This window comes from Artemia franciscana, unplaced genomic scaffold, assembly GCF_032884065.1.
Source record: "Artemia franciscana unplaced genomic scaffold, ASM3288406v1 PGA_scaffold_55, whole genome shotgun sequence".
Classification (NCBI taxonomy): domain Eukaryota; kingdom Metazoa; phylum Arthropoda; class Branchiopoda; order Anostraca; family Artemiidae; genus Artemia; species Artemia franciscana.
The window spans coordinates 1,437,280-1,448,179 of NW_027062695.1; the positions used below are offsets into that span (position 1 = coordinate 1,437,280).

At 34.1% G+C, this 10,900-nt stretch overlaps 1 long non-coding RNA gene across 1 annotated transcript; it reads right to left on the bottom strand.

Moving 5' to 3' along the window:
* Positions 1-4,404: 4,404 nt before the first annotated feature.
* Positions 4,405-7,025, bottom strand: LOC136042012 (uncharacterized). Its single transcript, XR_010621148.1, has 2 exons — positions 6,708-7,025; positions 4,405-4,613 (listed from the first exon to the last, which is right to left on the bottom strand). It is a non-coding gene; the product is annotated as an uncharacterized LOC136042012 (long non-coding RNA).
* Between the last annotated feature and the right edge of the window lie 3,875 nt (positions 7,026-10,900).

Here is a 10,900-nt window from a genome sequence, read left to right on the forward strand (position 1 = left end):
ATGTTAATTGACCAGAAATTGAAAAACAAATAAAGCTTAAATACAGATTTATAAAATTTTAGAGAAGAAATTCATCTTCAAGGAATACGAAAGTAAACCCTCCAAATGAAAGATGGTAATAGGGTACCCACCCCAAAATGAACATACAAGATCTCGAACATGCAATATAATGTGTTTAATGTTGCATACAAGTGAAATGTTTCTGTTTTGAAATAATAAACCAAAATAAAATAAAAGCAGCCTATGTCTTGGCTCAGCTTTTTATTTAATATAGACGTTCAGAAACAGCCTAATATCATTTAGCGATTTTCTCCGTGTTTTGTATTCCAAGTTTTGTACGATGGTTCCTCCTGAAGAAATTCCTAAAATTTATTCGAAAGATTTAACCCATAATTTTATTTAGTTTAAGAAATGCTCGTACATGATGCGCGAAACTTGACCAAATCGTTTTTTTCATATTTAAGAATATCTCATGTTTGATGGGTATTATTTATCTTCGTGACCTATACAAGAGCTCTAAAACTTGCTATTTACTTTCCAAGAAAACTCCGACATTTCTAAACGTAAAGTGAAAACGAGGATGATAATATGGATGACCATTAAACTTAAAATGATTGTTATCAGGAGAAATATCATCCGATGCATGCTTCAGTCACTTAGTTTATCTTATTTCAAAAGCAATCACACACCACGTTTTATATCTATTACCTAACTTACAATTCCAATTTGGTTCTAACAATAAAATTCCAAATTGGACCAAAAATTTATATTTCAAATAAAAGAGCTTCCATTTCCGTGAAAATTCAGAGAAGATCAATGATGTACTTCTCATAATCAAAAACAGTCAACACCCCAAAACAGACTTGATTCTAACAGATTTAATTTTAAAAATGTGCCGAAGAATACTGGTTTACTGTACTTAAATGGTAAGTGCCTGTACACCAAGCCAACATTTGATCTCAAAACAATCACATGGTGTCGTGCGACAGATGACAGCTTTCTGGAGTACTTTTACAATTGGCGTCAGTCAGTTGGTTTTCAGATGCTCACAAGAGAGCAAGAGTTTTTTGTTGTTTATCAATGAAGCCAAGAGGCAAGCGCGAACATTTAATTACATAGATTACATACAGTCAGTAGATTTCATGGAAATATAACGAATTTTATGCGTAGTTTTGTATATATAACCTGTTTTTTCTTCCGACTGAGTTGCGACTCTTAGGAAATATTTTTTTTTGGGGGGGGGGATGATCAGTAAAAGGACTTGTAGATTATTTTCGGGATATGAGGGAAAGCTATGTATCGGCCTTCACGAAACAGGATGCACTATGTTTTTTTTCTTCTTTTTATGCTTGTCACCTGACAGGATCTTTTTGCTAGTCTTTTAGGAAACGTTATTAAACAATTCTTCATTTAGAATGAGTAATTTGCAAACAGTTCCGAGAAATAGCTAATAAAAACAATTAGTTTCGATATATTACTTTTGACGAAAGTAATTCAAAAATATATTTCAATAGAAAGGAGCGGCATTTTCAAGGGAGGTAAAATGGAAAAAAAAATTGCACTTTCAAATTGACAGTTTAAAGGAACTATATCCCCATTTTAGCTTTTTAAAATCAAAATAACAGAATTTGACACAAAAACTCTTTATTTAACAACTACTAAAGCGTTATACGATCAAAAGCTAATAACATAAACTATTAGAACTCAAATAAACGGAAAACTGGAAAGTCTTCAGAAGAACAATACAATCATCTTTAAATCTTTGTTTAACAGCCGATAATTTCAAAGCAGCTTCAATATACGTCTCTTGTCTGTAGATGTACAAGGGGTGATATTATTTTGACTTGTAAGCTCCTGAATTCTAACTTTCTTTTAAATAAGCCATTTAAACTTGACCAGTCTGCAAGAACTAGGGGGCATAATCGGAAACTATATCAGAAGAGAGCTGCCACTAGACTACGCAATAGTTTCTTCACTAGTAGAATAGTGAGTTTGTGGAATTCACTCACCGAAGAAGTGGTCACTACCCCAGTACTGCTGCCTTTAAAAGAGCCGTTGATGGAGAATGGTCATCAAAGCCGGGGCGAACTGAGTGGGATGCCGTTGGGTATATATTACCAAAGGGATTTTTTTCTAGGCACTTATTTCATAAGCATTAATAGTAAAAACATGAGAAACGAATATTTTTCAGTTGCTCGCCTCCTGTCTTTTTATCCATGCACTGATAATTCCGTACCGATATTTCCTCACAGAGAACAGAACGGAACAAGAGCTCATATGGCACTTGTGACGAGGTTGGAAGAGCAAAGAGCTCATATGGCGTGAGGTCTAGCAAAATCCTAAAAATCAGTAGATTAATTTAAAAGAAAAATCAGAGGCATAATGCCGGTCCGCATTTAAAATAAGTGCTCTGAGACATGAGGTCCTTCTAAATATCAAAATTCATTAAGATCAGATCACCCACTCGTAAGTTAAAAATACTTCATTTTTTCTAATTGTTCCTCTCCCTTTCAACCCCCCCCCAGATGGTCGAATAGGGAAAAACGACTTTATCAAGCCAATTTCTGCAGCTTCCTGACACGCCTACCGATTTTCATCGTCCCAGCACGTCCAGAAGCACCGAACTCGCCAAACCACTGGACCCCCCTAAATCCCCCAAAGAGAGTGGATCCAGTCCAATTACGTCAATAACATATCTACGACATTTGCTTATTCTACCCACCAAGTTTTATCCCGATCTCTCCACTCTAGGTGTTTTCCATGATTTCCAGTTTCCCCCTCCAGCTCCTCCCGCCCAAATGTCCTCTGATCTGGTCGATATTTAAAATAAGAGCTCTGAGACATGAGTTCCTTCTAAACATCAAATTTAAAAATACCTCACGAACAGTCACCAGTTCTTCAGTTAAATTTACCTCAATTTTTTAATTTTTCCGAATTAACACCCCCTCCAACTCCCCGAAAGAGAGTGGATTCAGTCCAGAAATGTCAATTACGTATATAGGACATGTGCTTATTCTTCCTAACAAGTTTTATCCTGATTCCTCCACTCTAAGAGTTTTCCAAGATTTTAGGTTCCCCCCTCCAACTCCCCCCACTGTCAACAGATCCGGTCAGAATTTAAAATTAGAGCTCTGAGAAACAATATCCTTCTAAATATCAAATTTCATTAAGATCCGATCACCCGTTCGTAAGTTAAACTATCTCCTTTTTCTAATTTTTCCGAATTAACCATTCCTCCACTCCCCCCTCCAGATGGTTGATTCGAGGAAACGACTACTTCTAATTTAATTTGGTCTGGTCCCTGATACGCCTGCCAAATTTCATCGTCCTATCTTATCTGGAAGTGCCTAAACTAGCAAAACCTGGACCGACAGACAGACCAAGAGAATTTGCGATCGTTATATGGTAGTTGGTATTTACCAAGTGCCATAAAAACGGTCAAGTGATGATAATACTCTCTCAAATTTTATTTAATTTTTTTATATTTATCTTTATCTGTAAAAATATCCGGGTACCTATAGTAGCTTGATTACATAGCGCTTAAATTCTTTAAGTTTTTTAATAATCAGTTTTTATTTTACAAAACTATCAAATTGATTATCCACAGTGAAAAAACCGCGTGTGTAGATGATACACTTATCAATAAATAAATAACACCATCTGTAAATACCGCTAGTAATAAAAATTATACAATTTCTTTGTGTTACTTCGTAAGACCCAATGATCTTACACTTTCCTCAGCAAAGGAGGTGGCAACCCTCAAAGCTTTCGAACCCTTAGAGCCTCATCCACACTGAAGCTATTCATGTACAGTTGTCAACCCCTCTGCAACTAAATAGATACGACTGCACGCATGACAAACTTATGTATTGAGCTTCTTATTTTTCATTATTGACAGAGTCGAAACTAAACTTCCCATTCAAGCAATTAAAGCACAAAACAAACAAAGGATTACCTTCCAAATCTGTGCTAAACTAAGTATGGACTTACCCAACAATAGTACAACTTTGGCAAACCCACGTCAACTTTAAGAGCCAAACTGCTTTCAAGCCAACCACTTTTTTAAAATACATACACTGCAGGGACTTCAATTGTCTCATTGTAGAGGCCCCCCAAAATAAAATCATGAAACGCTGCCCAAAACCTAATAAGATGAAGATAGGCTGAGACAGAAAATTTAAGGAAAGCGAAAACTTTAAGGGAGATAATCATAAAAGAAGTTCAAACTCAGTTAATACATTGGTGTATCTTAAATTCTGAGATGTAAGCTGGTACCCGTAGACATTCCGTGTGGAAAAATTGGGCGATGCTTTCGGTAGCATTGGCACACCCTATGTGATGGTAAGGCTTTATTTGTAGTTTTTCAATTACACGGCTCCAGTTTAGAAGAAAAGACTCCCAAAATGCAACTGATTTAATTTTATTCATGATTGGATACAAAAATGGTATCTTCCTTTAGTAATGGAGCATTCTGAATATACTGGAGCATTGTGAATACAGCATCTGTAGGGGCATTGCATTTGAGTTTGAATCCAGAGTAGTCTATACTGTTGTCCTGTGATTGTGTTTAAGCACCATCTATAACTCAAATCACAGAATAAAAGTTAATAGACCTGAAAGAGAACAGAAAAAAAAAAATTGAAAATCTTGAAGCGAAGAGTTCAAAAAAAGAATAACTAACGTCTAATAAAGAATAGACAAATAAAAAGAGTAAATGATAAAGAATAAAAGAATAACGAATACCTAAAATTAACCTGATTACCAAGGAGGCAGATGAAGAAGAAGCATTTAAAGATAAAAAAAATCTTGGGCCAAAACTGACCTTAGTGAACCTACTTCTACCCTTATGGTTTTGAACTGCTTTGCTTAATTACTTGCGTTTCAAGCTTGTTTAACTTAGCTTAGTTTAACTTCTGCAGTTTAATTAGTATAATTTAAATAGTTTAATTTAGTATAATTCTGATTTATTATTAATTATATTAAAATATTAATTGAATATTAAGAACTTATACAACAAAACTACTCTTCATAGAAAATGGCGGCTAAACAATCATATCTTGTTCAAATTTTTACTTACAATCGAATATTTGAATTCTCAAGCAGATAAATAAAAAAAGAGGGAAACTTCCAACCAATTTACAAGTATTGGTAAATTTACTTTAACAGAAATAAATAGTTTTCAATTTACCTACTAATAAGCATTTGGAATTATTCAGGAGGAGCATGGGTGGGGATCGGCCTGGGAGAGGAGGAATTTCCACAGGGTGAAATTTTCCAGGGGAGAAAGTTTCAGGGGGGGAGAATACGCTGAAAGAATGAATATAGACTATTAAAACAGCCTCTTTGACTTTTGGAAATCTATTGAACCTTCTAGGTGTGACCGCAAAGCCAGCTTGGGCTTTATTATTTAAATAGGGTTACAGCTTGGTTATCCAAAGCTCTTTTGACGACCCATTTTATTTAGCATTTTTTGTGTTTATTTTGAAAATTGCAGATACATTATACTAACTTTAAAACTGCCTATTAAATAGCAATTAATCTTGCGTAACCTCTGAATCTAATTGGCATTCTAGGCCTGTACTAATATTGTAGCAAATAAGTATGATACGGGTATTGTCCCCAAATTTTTACCGATGTAATTTTTTAAAGATAGTGAATTCCCCATAGTTACACACACAAAAATTATTCCTTAGACTGCAACACAGGTTAAAACTTACACACAATGTCACTAGATGCTTAATATGAAATGAACTCACTGAAATAGCACAATGGAGATAAGGTAAAGTCACCTCTTTTCAAGGACCAGCGCTGATTAATAAGAACAAACCTTTGTCCATCAGCGTTTGTAGCTCCAATTGACAATGGAAAGAAAGTAAAATAAGTAAAAAAAGGATCAAGTCAGCTGGTATGGTCACTCATAGAGAAACACTAATGCAATAAGCCAATATAATTTTTGTCAAATTAAAGCTTGAAAAATCGATTCACTGAAAGAGCATCTGAAGAATATTCATAATAAAGAGAAAAAGGACATTTATCTGGTAAAAAAAAGGATGAGTTTCCCAGTGCGGACGATTTTTGGCTAAAGTCTATACATTGATAAGGTGGTCACAACTGGCCCTGCTAGGCCAAATTCTGTTTTTTTTTTTGAATGGTCGAACTACAAGGTTGTAATTTTCACTGTAACCAAGCCAATAGAACAAGTAAGGGAATATGAATATAAGTCTATATCGAGGAAAACATAAAAACAGGCACGTCACTTCAAAATATGTCGAATTTTTGGGACAGACTGTAAAAATCTTAGGCGGTCTGTTTTTATATTCGTTTTTGCTGCGTTTTTACGAGTCTGAAAAACATTTGGAATGAGGAGGTGGGTCAAACACCCTAACCTACCCCTTGATACGGCCTGGATTAATACGTTAGAAAAACTCCTTTCGGTTTACTATGTGAAGTCTGAATATTCTGTAGCAACAGCCTTCGGGTTATCCGAAGGATCAAAGTAATAGAAAGGAAACTGTTCAAAGACAGAATGTCAAACATCTTATTGATGTTATTTGAGCCTTAATTTTACTTTTTAGAGAGTTGTTTCTATAACTATCTAAAATAACTAATATAATTAGTTCAGTTACTTAAGCTAGTTATTTTATAGTTATTCACTTTTTAGTTAATTATTACTTAGTCAAATGGTTAATATTTCAATCCAGACTTACTTCGAAACTACTGCAAAGTGCAGATGTCGGTTTTCTTTCCACAGTTCATTATTTTCATCAAGAATGACATGTTTTTCCACGCCCGAATCAAGTACCTAAAAATAAGAACGAATAGATCAAATCTACAACCGACAGTAAAAAAAAAAAAAATCACATTCATTGGTGAAAATTATTAGTATATGATAATCACGTAGTAAATTCAGAATATAAGTTATCATCTTTATTCATATTTAATGAAGTGAAGGTCGTTTTGGCACGATAAAGGAATTAAAACTTCTACAAAATTTCCACTGCGAGATCTTTTCATTTTTCCTGACTATATCTAAGAGATCCACTTTAAGGAGAGTCTATTGGATAATTAAAACAGCGAAGATGGGTGCACGACTAACCTACATAAACAAATAATCCAGAAATAAACAAATAAAGTTCAAATAGGGATAAAATCCTTTTAATTGAAAGTGATAAATCTCACAAAAATACAAGATAATTTGGTCACATATGCAGTGATCGTCATTAGTAGTAATACTCCTACTGATGACGGTATTGCTACTGATGATTGTCATTGCATATGTGACTTAGTATTTTCGTGAAATTTGTCACTGTCTATTAAAAGGATTTTATCCCTATTTAAACTTATGTTTATCGTTATGTTGGTGAATAAAGGTCAAACTGGTAAATACTTTGAAGAACCTATCATGGTTCCAACCTCGTAAACAAGTTAATTTACTGTTTCCTAGAATTAATGTATCATGCTGCATTGATATTTAGGGAGAGTCCAAAATTATTTTAATGGGGGATTACTCCCCCAAAAGTATTGTGGGCCTGTGGTTTCTCAGTTTGCCCTAGGTTCTTTAGATCCGTTCTTTGAAGAATTCTCCCACAACCCCTTATATGTGCAAGTATGTCCATTATTGTGTGTTGCATCTAACAGCTCTTTTTTCTTTCCAAACAAATAAAGAAATGTCTCTAATACTCATCTCCTTTTTATACCTCCGACCTCTCTCTTAATGCAATTTATGGCCATCTTGTTTTTCATCTATTATTTTTATTCTTTCCAATGCCATAAACTGGTAGATCTTTGTCATCATTAATAGTTTCTGGAATAGTTCTGTTAATTTGTCACATTCATTATTATTTACAATTATCTTAGCTTCATATGAAGGGGGAGTCCGGAAGGTCCGAGTGCACTTGCCAGAGCATAATCCTTTTAAGTCCCCATCCATTGGATTTATGAATAAAGTATATCATCCAAATATAGACGAAGTTTCTGGCACAGTTTGCCTAGACGTCATCAATCAAGCCTGGACTGCCCTTTATGTTAAGTTCTCCATTATTATTTTTATTTCATTCGGACTCAAATTAATCACATGTCTAGTTCTATCAGGTGCTAAATCTGATGGTGAAAGCCATATTTTATATAGCCTTGTGAAATCAGCTCTATCGGTCACCCGATTATACCATTGCTAGCTCTTCACATAGGCAAATATTTGACTCGCTTCTGTATTGCCCGACTCCTCAAAACTTTCCAATTGCTCTTTAACTTTTGTTGCTGTCTCCCAATCTTTTCGAATGGTTATACAAATAAAATTAAATATTAATATTATATTAAATATTATTAAATTGTAATATAATATTAAATTATAAATAAATTTTATAAATATTAATTATTACAATTAGTATTATTATATTGTATTATATTAAATATTAATATTAAAACATAATATTGAATATTAATCCTATTAAATATAATACTATTACTCCAAATAGTTTTTGAATTGGAAAATTTAACCCTCTTAATTTCATAGAAGTTGACCAATAAACACCCGCCTGTTTTGAAAAATCTTAAATTTTGAATTTAGAACACTTGGACAAAACAGGTGGTTCCAACTCGCAAATCTGAAGTTAGCCATTGGCCACCGTGACTAAATTTATTAGGGGGGCGGGCATTGAAAAAACTAAGATTATTTTATAATTCGAATAAAAAGTACCCACTAACGCCAAAAACAAGAAGAACATTAGGGAATTTTTTTTTCAGACAGTGGGAAACAAATGAGAATGAATGTTTCGGCCCTATGTCCAAGGGCCATCCTCAGCAATACAAATAAGAAAAAACAACTTAGAAGAGGAATAAAATCAATAAAACTAAAATGGACAGTTTTTCAAAACTGTCCCAGCATCCTTACCTCAGCGAAGTTCAACCAGGACTGATAAATAAATTGTTATGAAACGAGGCAATTCATTTAAATGAAAGAATGTGATTTAAAAACACGTTTCTAATGCCAGCCTAGCTTTTTTCGCTGCTGATCTTATAGGTCTATTTGTGACAGGTTCTTTGTTGATATCTTTTGGTTTTTTATAATATTTCGTAAGGCCATTTTTAATTAAATTTGTGTATAGAGCATTCAATGAATATAGAACTTGGTTAATTTTTCGTTAAAAAAAATCGGTGTTGTATTTTAGATATATAGTAAACCTGCAAAAGGCTCATTAACAATAAGATTTTTAATATGGAAACTCAGTGCGTCCCGAAGACGGTATTAACTTGTGATATCACCACCAGATATCACATATCACATCAGATATCACCACTCGTAATGGATAATTTATTAACTGAAGGTAATTAATTTCGTAATTATCTCGTGTTTTGTCTGTATCTCAAATGTCATGTAGTACCTTTTTCTCTTGTCGTACAAATTTTCTTGAGCAGTACTCTAATAGCTCCTGCTAGTATTTCACTTCTTGTAATTCCATTTTCCCTCTATCCAGGTTGCAGTGGTAGCTAGTAACCTAGTAAGAGAAGATCACATCCAATACTAAGGTAAGATATAGATGTGTTTGTTATCCTTGAATAGGTTTTTCTCTTATAATAAATTTAAATAAAGATTTCTTTTTTGTTCATCTGGTGACTTAAATGGACTCCAAGTAAAACCCACTTTTGTCAATATTTTAAGCCGTGAGAGATGTCTTAGCGAGCTCAAAAATAAACCTTTTGATGTAATTAGTATCGTAAATAATACTGGGGGTCAGGCTAATTAAAATCTGATTAATTTAGACCCTATTTGTAATAGTAAGAGATGATCACGTCCGATAATAAGAAATATAGACTATAACTCCTGAAAATAGTCTCAGATTAAAACAAAAAGTACACTATTAGAACCTCCTTGTTCGAAACCCCCTATATATGAAACTTACCGTCCCTTGGCTTGAATAACGGGTAAAATCTATTGGCTTTGAAAAGAAGAGAAGTTGCTTGAGTTATGATATTGAGTTAAGAGAAGTTGCTTGAGTTATGTTGGGGTGGCGCGAAGCGCCACCCCAACAGCTAGTAAACTATAAGATCTTTTGTTATTAATCTGGGTAAGATTTAGATATTAGCAATTATGAAAAAAAATCTGATTGGCTCAGCTTTAACTTAGTTCAGATTGATGGAACTTCAGTTTTGGCTAGATCTATTTCTAGACTATAGCTAAATCTATTGTGAACAAATTAATTTTCAACTGATTATAGCACTTTACTTTTGGCCAAAATTATTGTTAGCCAAATCCTGGCTAGTAGAATCCCAATGCAAATGAGTCTTAAGTTAATCTTTGCGGTATGAGTAAAAAATATAGATGGAAATTGAACGAGAGTTAGCTAACATGAGTAGCGTGCATTGTAAATGAAATAATTGAATTCATTCATAATACATTTAAATTTAGTTTTTACAAATTTATTAGTTCCATGAGTAATTGTGTGTGTTTATGATGTATTTCGTATATTACGTTCTGTTGAATTGTTACTTATGTCGCTGTTACTTAGGTCGATTCTTTTTAAATTTTATTGCTGCTTGGACTAGTTGACTCACCGATGACCGTTTTCGGCTGTTCTGGGGATGATCCTCCTATAAAAACATTGGTCCGTCTGAAAGGCTGGATTCAACTCCCTCTGTTTTTATGGCACTTGGTATTAACCAAGTGACATATAGTAATCGCCAATTCTGTCGGTCTGTCTGTCTGTCGGTCTGTCGGTCCCGGTTTTGCTACTTTAGGCACTTCCAGGTAAGCTAGGACGATGAAATTTGGCAAGCGTATCAGGGACCGGACCAGATTAAATTAGAAATAGTCGTTTTCCCGATTTGACCATCTGGGGGGGGGGAGTGGGGGGCCGGTTAATTCGCAAAAAATAGAAAAAATGAAGTATTTTTAACTTATGAG